Source organism: Rousettus aegyptiacus, unplaced genomic scaffold (assembly GCF_014176215.1).
Source record: "Rousettus aegyptiacus isolate mRouAeg1 unplaced genomic scaffold, mRouAeg1.p scaffold_m13_p_7, whole genome shotgun sequence".
Lineage (NCBI taxonomy): Eukaryota > Metazoa > Chordata > Mammalia > Chiroptera > Pteropodidae > Rousettus > Rousettus aegyptiacus.
In genome coordinates, this window is record NW_023416310.1 from 35,301,079 (window position 1) to 35,319,189 (window position 18,111).

At 34.3% G+C, this 18,111-nt stretch overlaps 1 long non-coding RNA gene across 1 annotated transcript in view; it reads right to left on the minus strand.

Moving 5' to 3' along the window:
• The window catches only part of LOC107502786, a 78,254-nt gene extending 63,076 nt beyond the window's left edge, over positions 1–15,178 (minus strand). Inside the window, exons 1-3 of the long non-coding RNA XR_004951890.1 lie at positions 15,006–15,178; positions 14,325–14,439; positions 13,200–13,296 (exon numbers count right to left, since the gene is read on the minus strand). This is a non-coding gene — a long non-coding RNA (uncharacterized LOC107502786). The remainder of the gene's footprint in view (positions 1–13,199; positions 13,297–14,324; positions 14,440–15,005) is intronic.
• Between the last annotated feature and the right edge of the window lie 2,933 nt (positions 15,179–18,111).

Here is an 18,111-nt window from a genome sequence, read left to right on the forward strand (position 1 = left end):
TCAAGATATCAAGAAATCTAAGACCATGGGCATATTTGCTTATTAAATGCATATAAAATGAATGTGTTTGCTCTTGAAGTTAAACAATAATGCTGCAAAATAACCTATATAAATCACATTCCTCTTTACTATACCTGCTAACTAGAAAATCAATAGCATGGATTTCCTGACATTTAAAATGTATATAAACTTTTTACCAACCCTAAATCGAGCAGGTATGTAGGCTAAAGTAAAGCACAGAGGCTCAGCGTAGGAATAAACTAATAGGAAATGATGGAGATATTTTGGTGGTAGCAAAAAACACAGAACCAGGAACACAATACATTACATGAGAACAGAATTTGGTGTCTGATTATAGACCAGGTAAGCCAACTTTTGGAAGTATCAGCCTTTAGCTGTTTGACTTAAGTTATTAAACCAGCCTAAGGCTCAATTCCCTCACTTGGTATATGAGCTACCATCTGACTTTGCAATCAATCCTTCTGAGTAACTATCTGAAAAATTTGAAAACACTTACTTGTAAAGACATATGTACCCCTATGTTCATTGCAGCATTATTCAAAATAGCCAAGATATGTGTCCTTCATCAGAGGACTGAATAAAAAAGATGTGATATGTATATACAATGGACTACTACTCAGACATAAAAAAAAACCCCAATATTTCCATTTGTGACAACATGGATAGATCTTGAGTATCATGCTAAGAGAAATAAGTCAGATGGAAAAGAACAAAAACCATATGATTTCACTCATACATAGGATGTAAAAGAGTAACAAACAAACAAAGCGAATATACAAACAAAAACCAAACTCAGATACAGACAACAGAATGGTGGTTACCAGAGGGTAAGGGGGGTAGGGGAACAATAAAGAAGGTCAAGTATATGGTGATGGAAGGAGACTAGGCTTCAGGTGGTGAGCACATAATAGACTATATAGATGCCATATTATAAAGTTATATACCTGAAATTCATATGTTATTAAAAATGTTACCCTAATAAAGTTAAAAAAAAAAAATTAACCAGGCAGTATGGACTATGAGGCAAATCTGAGTATGTTCCAAGATGCATGGACCAGCAATTCAGGGATGATAAAGTCACAATTTCCCTATTACTACCATCACTATCTTCCTGAACATAGGACCAAAATTTAGAAGGAATGACCATGACCCTACTGCTGGGGCATCTAAAAAATTGTTTCTATTAAAATATCTAACGAAAATGACACACAGTATGCAAATGTTTATATTTCTAACCCTTGAAGTCTCTGCTTTTTAACCTAAGAGTATGTGAAGGATATCTGTCTATTTGAGTAAAGAAAATAACAGAACAAAAACTTCACCCCACCAAAACGTTAAACCTCACAATAAACAGAAGTTCTTAATGCAAATGCTGATTATAAAAAAATGTGAATACTCCAGAAAGACACCTTAGTTGTTTATTAGCTAATGACAATAACTACCATTTATTGTGCATCAATTACATGCCAGACACTGAAAGCTAACTTGCCTAAATGAGAAGAACTACTGGGAGGGAGAACTAGGAACTGAAACCAATGCTGTATGACTCTGAAGCTGATCTAATCAGGAGGCGACGGCGCCTGCACTATTTAGTCATCCAATAGACTGACAGAAAACCCTTTTCACCCACCCCTGACAATGCTACCACTAACATCTGCATATGTGATTGATTGTTTTCTTTTATAAATAACTGCAATGATGACATTGTTATGATAATATTATCTCAATTCATCTCAAGGTAACCAATTCTCCTTTATAAGATAAAGCACCAAAGTATTTCTCTTTGAATATTACTTCACTGGACTGAAAGCACAATGCTATGAATTAACTGCTGGAAATTAAACATAAAAAGCCACAATATTCTACAACTTTGGTACAGATATTGCTTCCCACATAACCAAATTACAACCATGTCTATGATGAAGCATCACCAATATTCACCAAGTATCCAACACTAGAACAAATCATAAAATTAAGAACTTACATTCTAACCCAGAAAGGAAATTTAATAAAGCAAAAGCAGTTATGACTTGGCATTTGACCAGAACCCTCAGGTTAAATAGAATTCAATAAGAAATTTTCCCCTTGCAAAATGACCTTGACTCTGTAATCATCTTGGTCTATCTTTAAGAGTTTCTGTAAAAATGTACTTGAATTTTTTTTTTTTTTTAAACCTGAGGTTTCTAATGCTCTACTAGTACATTAGAAATAACCAAAACTAACTGCCACTGGCATTTTTCAATCAAGGACTTGTCATACAGAATCTTCAATAAGGTAGGAAATACTTTTGAGTTCAGGGGAATGTTCAAAAATGAAGTAACAGAAAAGAAAGAAGATAAACTAGCAGTGAGAAAATATAGCTCCATAATTAATAATTTGGTTGAAATATTAAGTTAGATGAATAGAAAGCCCTATAAATTATTGTCACTAAAACAAAATAAGTTCTTTCACCATTTGGGTTGTAAATCTGACATATATCAACATATTTGACCATGAGCTATCCCTTTTTGTCATTAAATCAAGTTAAAACATTAATTATGCTGTGTTCCAGATATTTTGGATTGTATATTCAGTCAGTGAGCATTTATAGAGCCTCTATTTCATGCAAATACTGTTCTGAGGACACATAGTCAAATATGTTATTGAGCCTGATCTCAAAGAGCTCACAGCCCAGTGAGACACATACATATGAATATAGCCCAGTCTTCGCTCTTCTAACCAGCTGAATCTTATAAACACAAATGATAAAGTCCATGGACTTACATTTTTTACCACCTGCAAAGCAATGTTCCTTTAGTTGGCAGATGACACTCAGACATGAAACATACTTTCATATGCACTCACTTTGGCTTCGAAAACTTAATATATTTTTAAAAGTGTGAAGTAATATATTTTAGAGATAACACTAATTTCTACATCGAAGACCAAACATTACATTTACATGTAGTCAATCCTGTTAACAATATGACGCATGCTCTTTTACCAAGTACAAAAGGCAATTCACAAATACAGATGACCTATGGTTGGTTGGCATATTTAATTCTAGTGTCCAGGTGTAGTTAGTGGCAAAGAAATAAAACATACTAATTTTTTTTTTAATGAATGTGTTAAATATATGGACAATGAAAGGATGAGGACATTATTTTACATATGTTCATAACATGTATGTATATGTTTAGACAGACAAATAAGTTGTACAAAGCAGTTAGAATTATATGAGTTTATGTATGTGTTTTATGTTTCATGAAAAGTGGGTATAAAATGTTTGGTATACGATTTGTTTAAAAATGCGCATTGTTTAAAAATTCTGAACTTTCTCTTTTCTCTTTTTCCATCAGATCTACCAGTCATTTAGCTAAGAATTCCTAAATTTTTTCAAGACTGAGATTACTGACCATATTCTTTCTGGAAAAAAATAAGGGGAAGCGCATCCAAAATAAGAGATATAGGTCCTCTTGAATGAGCCCAGGTGCTTTCAGTCAACCAGACAGATGACTATACAGCATGGTTTGCTAATACTGGCTGCCGGAAAATCTAGAAGAGTCGACTTGAATATTCAGCATGAAAACTCAGGTAATATTGTTGTTATAGACTGAAGTATGTTCCCTCCAATTCATATGTTGAAGCCTTAACCCCCAAAGTGAGGGTATTGAGAGATGGGAGCCTTTGGGATGTACCAAGTTTAGGTGAGGTAATGAGGGCTGGTCCTTCATATTGGAACTAGTGCCCTTATAAGTAGAGACATCAGAGACCATATTCTGTCTGCCATGTGAAGATGCAGAAGGCAACCACTGATGAGCCAGGGAGAGAGTCCTCACCAGAATCTGACCATGCTAGCACCCTGATTTCAGACTACCAGACTCCAAAACTATGAGAAAATTAATTTCTTTTGTTTAAGCCACCCAGTCTATGTTACTATGGCATACCAAGTAGATAAAGATAGTTGTTTAAGTTTTTTAAATCATTTAATTGAGAAGAGAATGATAATTATGCTATAAATTGCTGTGCCATGAATCTTTGTTTTTAATTGGAAGGTTATTTAAAGGGAATATGTTTCCAATTTATTCATCTACTTTCTGAGTATTCGGCTTCCTGTGTATACCAATAAGAACAAAATTTTCTATGTGTAATTAATTATAAATGGATATCCTTAACCACACCAAGCGCAACAGATAAATGGATCTGAGAATATCACAAGGTCTAAACATTATAAAATTTCACTTACAGGAATATAATCATGATTACTTCAAAAATAAATAACCCTTCTATATAGTCCTGAATGTCCAAGGAATAACTGAATTTCTTATAGAAATTCTATAGACTCTTAACCTTCCTCTATTCATGATACTGGAAAGAGCCTAATGGATGTGCAGACATCCATTTGTTTGATTTCCCAAGATCCATTCTTGTATTAAACCATCAGGCAGTAAAGCACATCTATATTATCTCAGCTCTTCAAAGAATTGCTTTCACTGAGGCACAACTTAATGTAATGTTCTTTGCTTATACTGAAGGTCGATACAGGAACAAAACATAGTTTGGACTACATTTTTTTGTTTTAAGATTTTATTCATAGAAGTTCTTTGTGTAATGACCAAGGAAACAAATCTCCTTTTTCTTAAGAAAAATATTGTTCTCTCACTTTCTTATTGTCAAAAAATACAAGTAAAAATTGTTAAAACTCTGCATTTCTAATTTTTTTCTTTTCCTTAACATCTGAAAACTTAAAACCAAATCTCATTGCTGTTATCTTATTTTTTGCTTAACTCACGAAATGTAATTTAATTAGGGTACAAAAAAAAACTTCTACTCTTGAGACATATAACTCAATGTACCTCTTAGTAATACGAGCTAGAATTTCTTTAAGAAACATGATACAGTAGTTGAAATAAAGTTATTTCCTTTACCTAGAGATTAAACCTTATTATACGTCACAACTTTTCACTGATGCATTTGGCAATAATCAAAAGTCAAATGCAACAATTTATTCCCTTAATGGCATTTCAAACACTATCATCCAAGAGTAACTTGCACCTAATGTGCAGATATTGAACTAAGTTGAAGTGCAAAATCCACCATGAATTCAGCATGATCCAAATAAGGCCATTTTACTAAATGCATGACTGAAATATGTTGCATAGTGTCCTACAAGGCAGGCAATGTAATTCCTAAAAATAATTGGGATAAGGGATCCTTCATATTAGTCTTAAATTAAAAATTAGAAACATACCCTGACTACTGCACATCTACTGTCCCACTCCTCCATCTTCCTATTGATGCTGTGCTGGTGAGGTAGAACCTGTTCATTTCAAACTTCTCCACTTAAAGAAGCTATTTGGAAGATTATCAAAGGTTCTCACTGAATTTCAACTCAAAATTAGGAATGAGATAACTCAATTATTTATTCATTCTAGCCAATGTGAAAATCAGTTTGAAAGTGAAAGGTGGAAGCGATACAAAGTACGTTAACTCCAACTACATTTTATGAGATAATCACATAGAGTATCTCTCGAATCTTGACATATTCATTCTGATAAAGGCAGTAGTTGTAGAGCTACCATGGTAAGGAACATTTAAAGCATGGATTAAATAGACAATCAATGTTTTGTTGGCCAAACGATTCATGGCACCAACTGTCAAGGCCAGCTAGCCAGCCCCTGAAGTCAACTGAAGGTAACTAGTTCTTTCTATTGTCTTCACCTAGTTGTATTAATATGCCCCCCTCTTTTTTTTTTTTTTAACACACATGAAAACATTTCAATATTACCTAGGGGAGTTATAAATTAATGGAAACTGATAAACATGGCAGGGTGAACATATATATCTTCAGCCTCCAGGAACACCACCAAAATGAAATCAGTAAAACTGTGTAAAATACCAGGGCAAAGTAAATGAAAGACTTGAACACATTATATCAATAAAGATGTAGAAGATGAAAATAAACTGACAAGTGGCAAATATCTTAGTAGAGGGACACCTGAAACTAATTCCAATCACAGCACTCCTAGAGGCTCAGTAATTGGAGGTACAGGTACTTGTATAGACAGAGGTGGAGGATGGGTCTAAAAAGGAGAGGATTTGTTGAAACTATAGAGAGAATTTAGACCTTCATATCTGCTCCCTTCCCATACAGAAATCTGGAGTAAAGTTTCTGAAAAGTGAACTTAAGAATTATGGATGTGAAGCTGCACAGAAGAAGCAGTGTGTAATTTTTGAAAACAGAAAAATTGAAATACACATCTTAACCTTTTTTCCATTTAGAAAAAAGTGCGGTTTGCTGCCAGTGTTAATTTAACATCACGTGTAGGAATGCTATGTTTTCTAGGATTTGACATTTTCAGCAGTACATAATTACTAAATTTTGTAAGTGGAAATACCCCTACTAAAAACAGATGCTATAAATAGAATGATGTCATTTGTTTCCAAAGACTATTGATATATTAGAGTGATGCAAAAATAATAATAAAAATGAGATATTTCATGGCAAACTTTGGGGGTGAGGTTAGGATTGTAATCTGTGAGTTATCTCAGGGTAAATGCCGCAGCCGCAAGCGCTGCAGGCATGTATCCTCTGGGCAAACAGGAAATGGGCTGAAAGGAGGCTCATACTCAAGTTCTCATACTCTACTTCCAGAATACTAACAGCCAAGTTTATACCCTTCTCCTGGGCAGTGGGTTAGAGTAGTCATCTGATCAGAATTAGAAAACACAAATCATTATGTCACAGACCTTAAATTTATATATGTCAATTACGTCTCCATAAAACTGGGAAAACAAACCATATCTACAGATAATGATTTTGGGCTTTTCCCAGTAAAATGGCCAAGTAATTAACAAATAGTGTTATAGAAAGATGGCCAACCTATACAAGGAGAATGGTTCTAATTACCCTTTAACTACTTCACTCATAAAAAGGAACAGGTTATTAAAGCATTATAAAATGAGAGAAATTTCCCTAAATGAAAAAAAAAAAAATAAACAAGAGAAAGACACCTTGGAGAAGCAGAGAAAATAATAATCATTAATGGTATCGGAGATACAAGTTATTGAAATCATTTATGTAAAAGCAGATTGCTATAAAATAGAAACAATATATAATTGCACACAGGAATAAGAAATTCAAAGATAGCTTTTAAGTTAAAATTAAACAAATTATCAGAAATGCAAAACCAAAAAGAAATAATTGAAAAACAGAGGGAGAAGAGAGAAAATTACATAATCAGTTTATATGTTCCAACATTCAACTAATTAAAGCTTTAACTTACAAAATCGAAGCATAGAAAAAGTAGGGGGAATAAATTATCAAAGGTATATTATAAGAAAATTGTCCAAAAAATTGAGTTTCCAGATTAAAAAGCTCCTCCAAGTGTCCAGCACAATGAATGAAAAAGATCCAAACCATGGTGACTGTCATGAAATTTAAAAACAATAAAGATAAAGGAAAAACTTTAAAAGCATTAGAGTAAAAGAAAATGGATTATGAAGAATCAGGAATCAGAATGAGACTGTTTAGTAGCAACACTGAAGCCAGAAGACAATGAAGAAATGGTTTCAACATTTTAATCTTAGGGCACATGATTTTCAACAGAGAATTTTATTTGAACCTAACCAAATGTTATTCAGGAACACTACTTGCCTTCTCCCCACCTCTTCCTCCCATATTTCTAGCTTTGAGTGCACACGTGATTTCAGAGATCCAGCAGACATTTTTTGACCATTAGAAGGCAAGCCGTGCATGAGAACAGTGTTGCAGAGAGATGGAGCTGGGATCCCTGATGACTTTTGGAATTACCATAACTGCACAGAACTAGCTCTCCAATACTTTTACATCAGCAAAAAGTCAATTTATTGCTTGTTTAAGCCACTGTTTTGGTGATCCTTATGAGCAGCCAACTGCAATTTATACCGATACACACGCATCCAGGAAACAGGCTTTATCAAATTAGTGAGGCAAAAGAAATTCTTAGTATGAAAAGTTGCAAGATGACAACTGAATATCGGACTGAGAGAGCAACCATCCCATAACATAGCAGGACAGAGGTACCTCCCTGAGAAAATTAAGTGATAGACTAACATTAGTTAGTCTATCATACTAAGAGGTGTTTTATAATTCTATCAGTGAATTTACATATAGAATGAAGCAAACATATACAATGCAAATGTTAACTCCAATAGAAACAGAATTTGTATGAAGAGAAAATAATTGTATAAAAATTTCAGTGGTGAACAATATTTAAAAACAAGTGATCATTTATAAGATGAAATTAGTAGTTCTTAACTGGAAGTAATTTTGTCCTCCATAAGATATTTGGTAATTTCTGGAGATATTTTTGGTTATCACAACTAGGAAGTGTTACTGGCATATAATGAGTACATTCCAGGGATGTTGCTCAACATTCTACTGTGCATAGGACAGTCCCTCATGAAAACTGTCCAGTCCAAAATGTCAATAGTACCAAGACTGAGAAACCTCAGGTAATGGTTATATATATTAGAAACTCTTAAACAAAAGTTATAATTTTGAGAAGAGATAGAAGAAGTGTGGATGTTTGGTATGCCTGTATGAGAGTTACTATAAGCGAGTTAAAGCCCATCTTTACCAGTATAAAATCAATTTATAATATCTAAAACTTGAAGATCAAAAATAGATGTTTAAGTATATTTAGAAATATGCAGGCAAATATCTATTCCAATAACTAAAAATGAAGCTGGCTGCTTCTGTGAGATACAGGGTAGGGAGGAACAGGGTAGAGTATGCTCCTGCTTTTTGCTTTAAGCTGCTTAGGACTATTTGAATTTTAAAACTATATTCATTAAATTTGTACTTGTAATAAATATGTAAAAACTTGGAAAATATAAAAATATGAATTATGGAGCCAGATTTCTTGCTCTAAAGCAAAGTAATTTTAATCACTATTTCTCTTGGTTAAAACAGCTTTTCAGGTATGAAGATTGATTTTTTTTCTATCTTCCTTGATCATTAAATAAACTACTTAGCTTACCTGTCATGTCTGTTTGTTCATCAGGCCTACTTAGTGCTTTCCACCAGGCCTAAACAGAGCACTGGTCAAAAAATAATTTTCTAATTATTGTTAAATTGAGATGAAGTTTTAATTTTTTTTTTCTGTATAGGGTATATTCACAAGAACAGGTTTAAGACATCGAGCAATAAAGGAATTATGTTATGAACGATTCACAAATAAACACGTTTGTTCATAAATACCCCCAAATTTATCTAAACCTGTCTATAACCATACACAGAGAGTAAAACATAAATTATTATGGGTTTCCACTGAGATTAGTAAAGAGTAAAGAATGAATTAGGGAATTAACCACTTCCATATACTGCAGTATAAAATATATATACCCTTTGTGAAGTTATTTCATAATATCTATCAAAAGCTTTAATGTTCATTTATTTTAAAATTAGTAATTCGACTTTGCAGAACACTCTTTAAAGTAATAGACAAAATTCTAAAGATTTATGTACAAAGATGTTTATCTTGAGATTATTTATTAAAACATTTTAGATATCTAAGAATGTGACATAAATTATAAATGATTATGTTAAGTTACATGTATGTACCAATGCAACCCTGGATATGTACTGACATAGCTAACTGTTTAGAGTGTAAGAGATAAAATTTTAATGAATGCATATGCAAATATCACATACATATGTCTGAAAATATATATGCAAAAGTACATTAGCAATTTTTCTCTAGGTATAGGATTGTAGGTGATCATTCTACGTATTTGTGTATCCTTTTTAAAAATAGCATTTGTTTTTGAAAAAATATAAAGATGTATATCCCCTAAGGGGCCCACCACAAAATTTCTAGGCTGAGGGACTCTTGGTTCTCAACTAATTGCAGTAGAAAAAACTTGCACTGAAAAAACTTGAGCCCCAAGTAAGCCTCTGCCAGCTGTCCTACCCATTTCACCAGTTCTGTGGCTTCCTGTCTCTTCAGGGCCTATGGAATAGTTGCAGAATTGCACAACACAATAAAAACGTACACACTCAATAGCAAAATTAAGAGGGATGTTCCTACAGAAGGATAGTAAACAGTATTCAGTAAACAATATTTTCATTTGTAATAGGTTCATTTGACAGAAAAGTATCACAGATCTATATACTGCTCTAAAAAGTGCTTTCTCTTTGACTTCGTAACTCTATTCTACAAATTTAAGAAACTAGGTGAACAAATGTTCAAGAATGTATTCATATCTGAACCACCTATAAAATCTGCAAGACCCAAACAAAGCTAGAGGACAAGTGCGGCTTACCTATATATATCTAAATATTGAAAACTTATTAACCAAGCTAATACACTGTTAAATAGAAATGTTTTTCCTCTTATGTTGATAAATCTACCTTCATGATTTTTTGAAAAATGGAAAAAATATGTATAAAATTTTATGGGATTGATTAGGAAAAATATCAAAGAAAGATGATTATATTTAAACAATATTATGTATAGGCGTTCTCTTCTTGAGCTGGCAATGTTTAGGGATGTAACAAACAAAGGCATACCTAACTCGCAAATTATATTCCAAAATATTTTTGCCTTTTTCATCAAAATCACTGTTTTTATAAGCAATATTTTTGTTATACTGACTAGAATGACTTAAGAATTAAAATATAAAATGTTATTATATTCAAAGCACCCAAATTTTAAAGTTTTTAAATATAATTGAACTGAATGTAAAGTGTAAATTCAAAAATGTAAATTGAACTGAAAAGTAATTTAAAAATCATAGTGATGTGGTTTAATATTACAAAAATTTTAACATTACAAATGTAGCGCATGTAAATATGCTACAAATTTTGTACTACTTTTAAGTACCTCTAGAACCAGGAATTAACACACGGCGGAAAAGAGACCAGATAGATACTCGGAACTGCTTGGAATAATACTTTGTCACGTAAAAACCTATGACATTTTTTCACATGAGAGGAAGAACTTGACAATATATATTTTTTTCCTTTACCTGAGCACTTTTGATGCTCAGATCATTTCTGCACTTTGAAAGTATATTCCAACTATGATTTTCACAGAGACCTGACACACAAGTCTTTATGGCATTTAGACATTGTCACTTTTTGCTTCAAGGATATGGTGCGAGCAATGAAGAACAGAATTTCCTTGGAGACTAAATTGGTATGTTGCAAAAGAGGACATTAGGTTCACTGCCTGGGCTATGAGAGCACAGAGTTCTAGATCTCTGATAGCAGCACTGCCCACGTGTCCTGCAATGAACTTGTGAGTCTGTGTGCTTGTGGTATTTGTGTCCTTTTATAATGCAGGTCTGAGAACAGGGGCCACTCTTTCCTAGTTATTGAGAGTGGTACTGATAAGGATGCCACATCTTCACCTCCTTACCTCCATCTCACCCCACTTACCTTCAATCTAAATGAATTTGGCTTGTACTTGAACCTACTAAAACTGCTTTCTTGAAATTCATCAGTATCACCCTAAGCAATGAATTCAACAGAAAACTACCAAGACATAATCTCTCTGTATCATCTCCAACTCTTTAAAACTTTTCTTTTCCTAGACTTTCATGGCAATATTCTTCTATTTTTCCTATTCTCTGTGATTACTTTCTATGTTTCCTTGGCTGAAACAGGTTAGTAATATTGGTTTATATTTATAGAGATCAATAAACTATATAATAGGTATGCTTATAAGAATGATCAATGGATCAATAGATTGATAGATTGATGAATCAACAAGTGGATAGGCAGGAGGGTAAAACAAGATTTTGATTTAAACTAGGACATTAGGTTTTGTTCTTTGGTTGATTGGCTGACTGCTATGTGTGCTTATGTGTGCATGCATGCATATGTATACATGTGTTTATGTTTGTTTTTGGTAATTTAGCATTTTGGCTTTATATATCCCCAAAATAGAGTACATAACGAGATTAAAATCCAGGACCAAAATAAGTAAATATAACAAAATAAATATGTGACTCTAAACTATCTGAATAGATACTAGAATGACATGCTTTTATTTTTTTGTTATGTAGGGTACTGGATGCAATTTTGAGAAGGATATTCATTTTATAGTAAACGAACATATATATGCTTGTTTTATATGCACACACACTACACACACACACTAAATGTCAACACTGCAGTATTTTTATACAGCATTACTCAAAGCATTAGGGATACGAAAGGAAAAAAGTCTTAGTTATTTCCTCCATGAAGAAAGAATTAAAGAATAACTTTAATTTGTTCACGAGGTCTTACACTTTTTAATTGAGAGTCTTCCTAGAAATTTCATATTTTACAACTTTGTAATTTTTTTGTTGTTCTTTTAAATGCTTATTACTGATAAAGCTATTGATTTATAGTATTTACTTTGAAAGTGGCCATTTTATCAAATGTTCTTAGTTTTAATAGTTTTCTCGCTGATTTGCTTTGCTTTGCTTAGGAGACATTAAAATCATCTTCAAATAGCATTTGTAGATACTGAAAGCTTGTGGTCCAATATACTCACCTGGGTTATTGAGAAATGTTATTCCATGTCTTTTTATTACTTCCTATTAAAACTTTCCCTAATGCAATTACCTCTATTGTTTCTGAGATATTTTGGGTGGGAAAGAAAAACAACTTTTGTATAACTTTAGCATGCATTAAAAAAAGTTTTCTATGTTCCTGTCCCTTGCCCATTCCCTACTTAATAAAGTACATATGAAGTACAATAATATTTTCTCATTCATAGCAACTTAAGGACTTTTTAAGAATTCCCTTTTTTCTTAGGCAAAAGAATTATCTAAGTACACACTGAACTTCTAATACTGAGTTCAGATAATTTAATTAAGATGTCAAACAAATTATAGTACTATTGTGAACTATAGTATTTATTACTTGGTTTTACATTTAGGATTTTTTTCTAGTGCTTATTAAAATACTTTATTATTCTAAGCATCATGAAAATACAATTTATACTATTAAAATGCTATTATATTTATAATACATTATAGAATATCCTACGAAGCCCCAATTTTATAGGTTTATAATAAAACTTACAAATAGACACACAACTTTTTTGATGACACTGTAATTCTGCATTCTCTGTTACCTTCTTATTCTACCTCTAATCAGACATTGTAATTAAGAAGTGATTAAAATCAGATTTTTCTTCAGAGAAATCTGTTTTTCCTACCTTATCTCTGGGTTTTGATCAATACTCTTTCCGGATCTTCGGGTTTCTTATTTTCTTACAGGAATTGCGTTTTGTCCTCAAAGGCATCTGCAACAACCTAGGAATTTTTTAGGAATAGAAATTTCATTAGATCAATCAGTCAAATGATTGAAGACACTTTGCTTTATTTCCACCTCCTTTACCACCCATCATTTCTGCTTATCCCCATACAAGCACATCTATTTTCAATTCTGGGCTCCAGAGATTTTATTAAAGCAATTTGCCTAAACAATAATACATGTCACAGTGTTGAGGAGTTATTAACTAGTAGGAAGAGAAACTATGATTTCATTATAGTTTTGTCTAAAACTCACAGGGATAAACATTTTTTAAAAAGAAAATTAAATCAATTACTCATTTCCTCATCTATGACAATATATAATTGACCACTGCTTTACTAAATTGACTCAATCTGTATAAAGAACATTGAAATATAAATTCATAAAATCAAATTGGTTGCAGTTAAAACTTCATGTTGAAGTATGGGGCTAAAGTGACTCAATGAACCATGTACTCTGTATACTTTGTTTTTTCTTCTTGTTATATTGTTTGAAAAAGATCTCTAACAATTTGCATTTAGTTATTTGGAGTACAGTTTGAGGAGCCTTGAAAATTTCAAAACGATATCCATCTATTTGGCCACATTTGAGTCACATCTTCAAAATATGCCAAAATTCATTTAAAAAACTTTAAAAATTATCCTTCTTACAGTCCACAAATCTGTATTTAGTATTCTTAGTCAGTTTTAGATCTGTCTCAAGCTCACATTCTTCTACATTTTAGTATTTATATCTAATGTGTTTAATTCATTTTTTTTTTTAAAATAGACCCATTCAACAAATTACCTGATTCTATTTTAGGTATATAGAGGACAGTAAACTGCATTCTTAATTATAATATGAATAATTAACATCAGTTGAGCTTATTATTCTCAGCTCATCAAAGCAACTAGGAGGTGGGCCTATTCGTTATCTTCATTTTATAGTAAGGGAACTAAGGCACAGAAAATGTTTCCCTGCATTAGCCTTCTCAGGCTGCTATGACTATGGATTAGGTGGCTTATACAACAGAAATTTATTTTCTCACACTTGTGAAATAGCTAGAAGTTGGAGACCAAGTTCCAGCTGATTCAGTTTCAGGCAGGGCTTTTCCAGAGTCGAAGATGGCTGCCGTCCTGCTGCGTCTTCACCTGGCCTTTGTTCTGTGGGGTGGAAGCAGAGGAAAAGGGAATTCTCACTCACTTCTCAGTTGGACACCAATCCTACCAAATCAGGGCCTCAACCTTGTGACTTCATTTAAATTTACTTCCTTGGAGGTCTCACCTTCAACTACAGCCACACTGTAGTTGAGGGGACGCAAACATTCGATCCATAACATTCCCTAAAATTAGTTAAAAAGTTGAATCTTGATTGAACCTGCAGCAGTCTGAGCAGTCCAGAGCCTGAACTCTTAACCATATTCACAGGACTTTTATTGAGCTCCTTCACTACCAAGTTTTCACTGCACAAATAGATTAAGAATTAATTATAGGTATTTTCTCCCACAAAAACGTATCTATATTTTTATATCAGGGAGAAGGGAGTGGGAAAGGAAGCAGCCTCTAAATCGGGCCACTCAGTGGCAGCTTTTTGTTTCATAAGGTGAAGAAAGCCTTTGAGGAAATAAAAGTTGTTTGGAAAGATCCAGGTGCAGTTTCTTTGTACGTTATGGTGGGCAGAAGGTATGAAGACAGTGTGAAGGCCCCTCATATGTCAGTTGGTCTCTTACCGCCAGCCTAGGATTATGTCCTGGAATCCTGGGACGGAGAAAGCATCACTTTCAGTCCGGCTTCTTGGGAATACTGTTGGCAATTTAGTGACAGAACGACACGCAGGAAGAGCAACGAGTCCCGCAAGAGCGCGCACCGGGCGGCTTTTCTGCGATCATCTGGCCCAGCTGGCTCCACTCCTGCCCAATCTGCACACGAGCTGCAGGTGGGAGACCCGGGCCTGAAGCTCACAGCGCAAGCTCAGTTCCAGAACTTCCGCCCTTGCGGCTAAAACCGAACTTTCCAGCCTCGCCTCTCACCTGCTTCTCCAGCACGGTCCCACGTGAAAACCACCAGTGCAATCACATCTTGTCATATTCGCTTTCTAGATTTATTTTACTGAGGAAGAGACTATTCTATCACTACTTTGCCTAACTTCAAAACTAGTCCACTTTTATATGTCATAAATTCATAAATATTCTACAGGAGTCACATTAAATCTCCTTCGCAACTTATCACTGGAAATGTGCTATCCATTAACACCCCAACTATATGTTTCACTTTTTAACGTAGTGCATGCATATCGCATCGTATTTTCTCTAATTGGCTGAAATCATTATCACTAGCAACGTCATTTCTTTATTAGAAATATATGATTGCCTTTATTTTGTCCATTCAGTCTTAAAATAAATCTTATGTATTTTTACAATTAGCATATACGTCAATTCTCTCATTTTTGGAAAACATTTAACACATAAATATGTTTAGTGCCTATATTATTTGAAAAATGATATATTTAATAACCATTATTGTATGGTTACGCAAACCACCCTTTATGCTCTAATAATGTTATTAGTTATCTTCATTTCGCTTGATTTTTGACCTTTATAATTTTGAGACATCATCTCTAATATAATTGGCATTGATGTTAACTACTCAAAGAGAACTAGCTCATGTAAAGCAGCTGAAATCCTAACATAATTTTGAGGTCATTTTATTGTAAAAGAAGCATATAGTACTAGAGAAAGCAATAGACTGCATTTCAGTAGGAAGAATTTGGGGGTAAATCTGATAGTTACTGATGAATGTTATTTTATTAAAATTTAAATTTTAGAAATTATGAAGTATCTTTTTATAGGAATGTTAAAAGCTTACCCTCCACCCCGAAGCTGGCAGGTATGTAGTCAACATGTAGATCCCACCGTTATTTGTACTTTTAATAAAAACATATCTGGTCTTTGTCCCCACTCTCTGATGCAATTTCAAAAATTCTTGAAATTTTTTGAGTGCTAGGGATGGTGAAAATATTTTTTGCTATTCATAACAAGACCCTTTCAATCACACCTGAGTTTATGTTAATGCAGTAACATTTGGTAGTCTCATAGACAGCTTCAGGATAGGGGATGGTTCTAATCAGTCGTGATTAGAAGATTAGAACTTTCAGCCCTACCTTCAGATCTCTGGGGAGAGGAAAGGGGCTAGAGATTAGGTTCAATCAATAAAGGCCGGTGATTTAATCAATCACCCATATGTTATAGGAGCTCCATAAACCCCCCTAAACTATGGGGCTCAGAGAACTTTCAGGTTGGTGGACACATCCAGATGCTGGGAGAATGGCATGCTCACAGAAGGCGTGGAAGCTGTGCGACCTTTCCCTATACCTTCCTCTGAACATCTCTCTGTTTGGCTGTTCCTGAGTTGTATCCTTTATAACAAACCAATAATAGTAAGTAAACTAGTAAGTTCTGTGAGCCATTATAGCAAATTACTGAAACTGAGGTAGCCAAGTTAGGCAGAGTGTGGGTAACCTTGGGATCCAGTACTTTTACTAGCATCTAAAATGAGGGCAGTCTTATGAAACTGAGACCTTAAACCTGTGTAGTCTGATGCTAACTTGAGCAGTGCCAGAATTGAATTGTAGAATATCTAATTGGCATCCAAAAAATCAGAGAATTGGTTGTTGGTGTTGGAAGACACCATATAACCCTTTAAACATCTTCTAAAGATATATATCATGTAAAGCAGTGGTCCCCAGCCTTTTGGCATCAGGTACCAGTGCTCCTATGACAATCTAATGCCTGGTGATCTGAGGTGAGCTGAGGTGGTGATGCTAGCGCTAGGGAGTGGCCACCAACACAGATGAAGTTTCACTCGCTTGCCTACTGCTTACCTCCTGTTGTGTGGCCCGGTTCTTAACAGGCCACAGACTGGTACTGGCTGGGGACCCTTGGTGTAAAGGCATTGAAGTATCACTATAGCCATGTATAGTTGTTGTTGTCCAACCTGGTCTAGGCCCCTATAACCCCTCACCTCTCAATTCTCTGCTTTCTCAACAATCTCCTTTCTCCCAGAGCAGAGTGATAATTTAATAGTATAAGTCACCTGCTCAAAATCCTCTTCCTATAATACTATGAACACCTTACCATGGCTAACAAGATCAAACATTCTCATTTAAACTGTGTTTCTTTAGCTCCTCTCCTCTCCCTTCCTCCTTAGTCATACTGGACTTCTGTTCTTCCTTCACAAAGCCTCTCTCAGGGCCTTCCTACTTCCATTCCTTCGGCATGGAATGTTCTTCCTCATATTGACTTCCTCCCTAGGTCCTTCAAGACTCTGCCCAAATATCACATCATCAGAGAGCCCCTTCCTGATCCATGCTATAAAAAACAACCCTTTGCTAAAATGTCCCCTATTCTCGTTTTCATTTTCTTTACAATGGAGATACAAGGTGCAAGATAGTCTCTATCCTATTTTGATCAGGACACAAGCTCTGTGCTTGCAGGCATTTTTTTTTCCCCTACGGTATCTCCAGCTCTTGGAGAGAACCTGTTATACATATGACTGAGTGCATATTATTTGACAATAATATTAGGGAATAGTGGAGGTAGGCTGTTTTATTCTCTTCCTCATATATTTGAACTTAGTAGAAGTTACAGGTATAGTGACAATGTATAATAAAACCCAAGTCAGTCTTTCTCAAAAAGTCATATGGGGATCAGCTACATCACCTGAATGTGTTATTAAAAGCAAGACACTAGGTACTATCTCAGACAGAAGAATCAGAATCTCCCAAAACGAGGACTGGGAAACAAACGTCCTTGGAGATTCCTTGAAACTGCTGCCTTA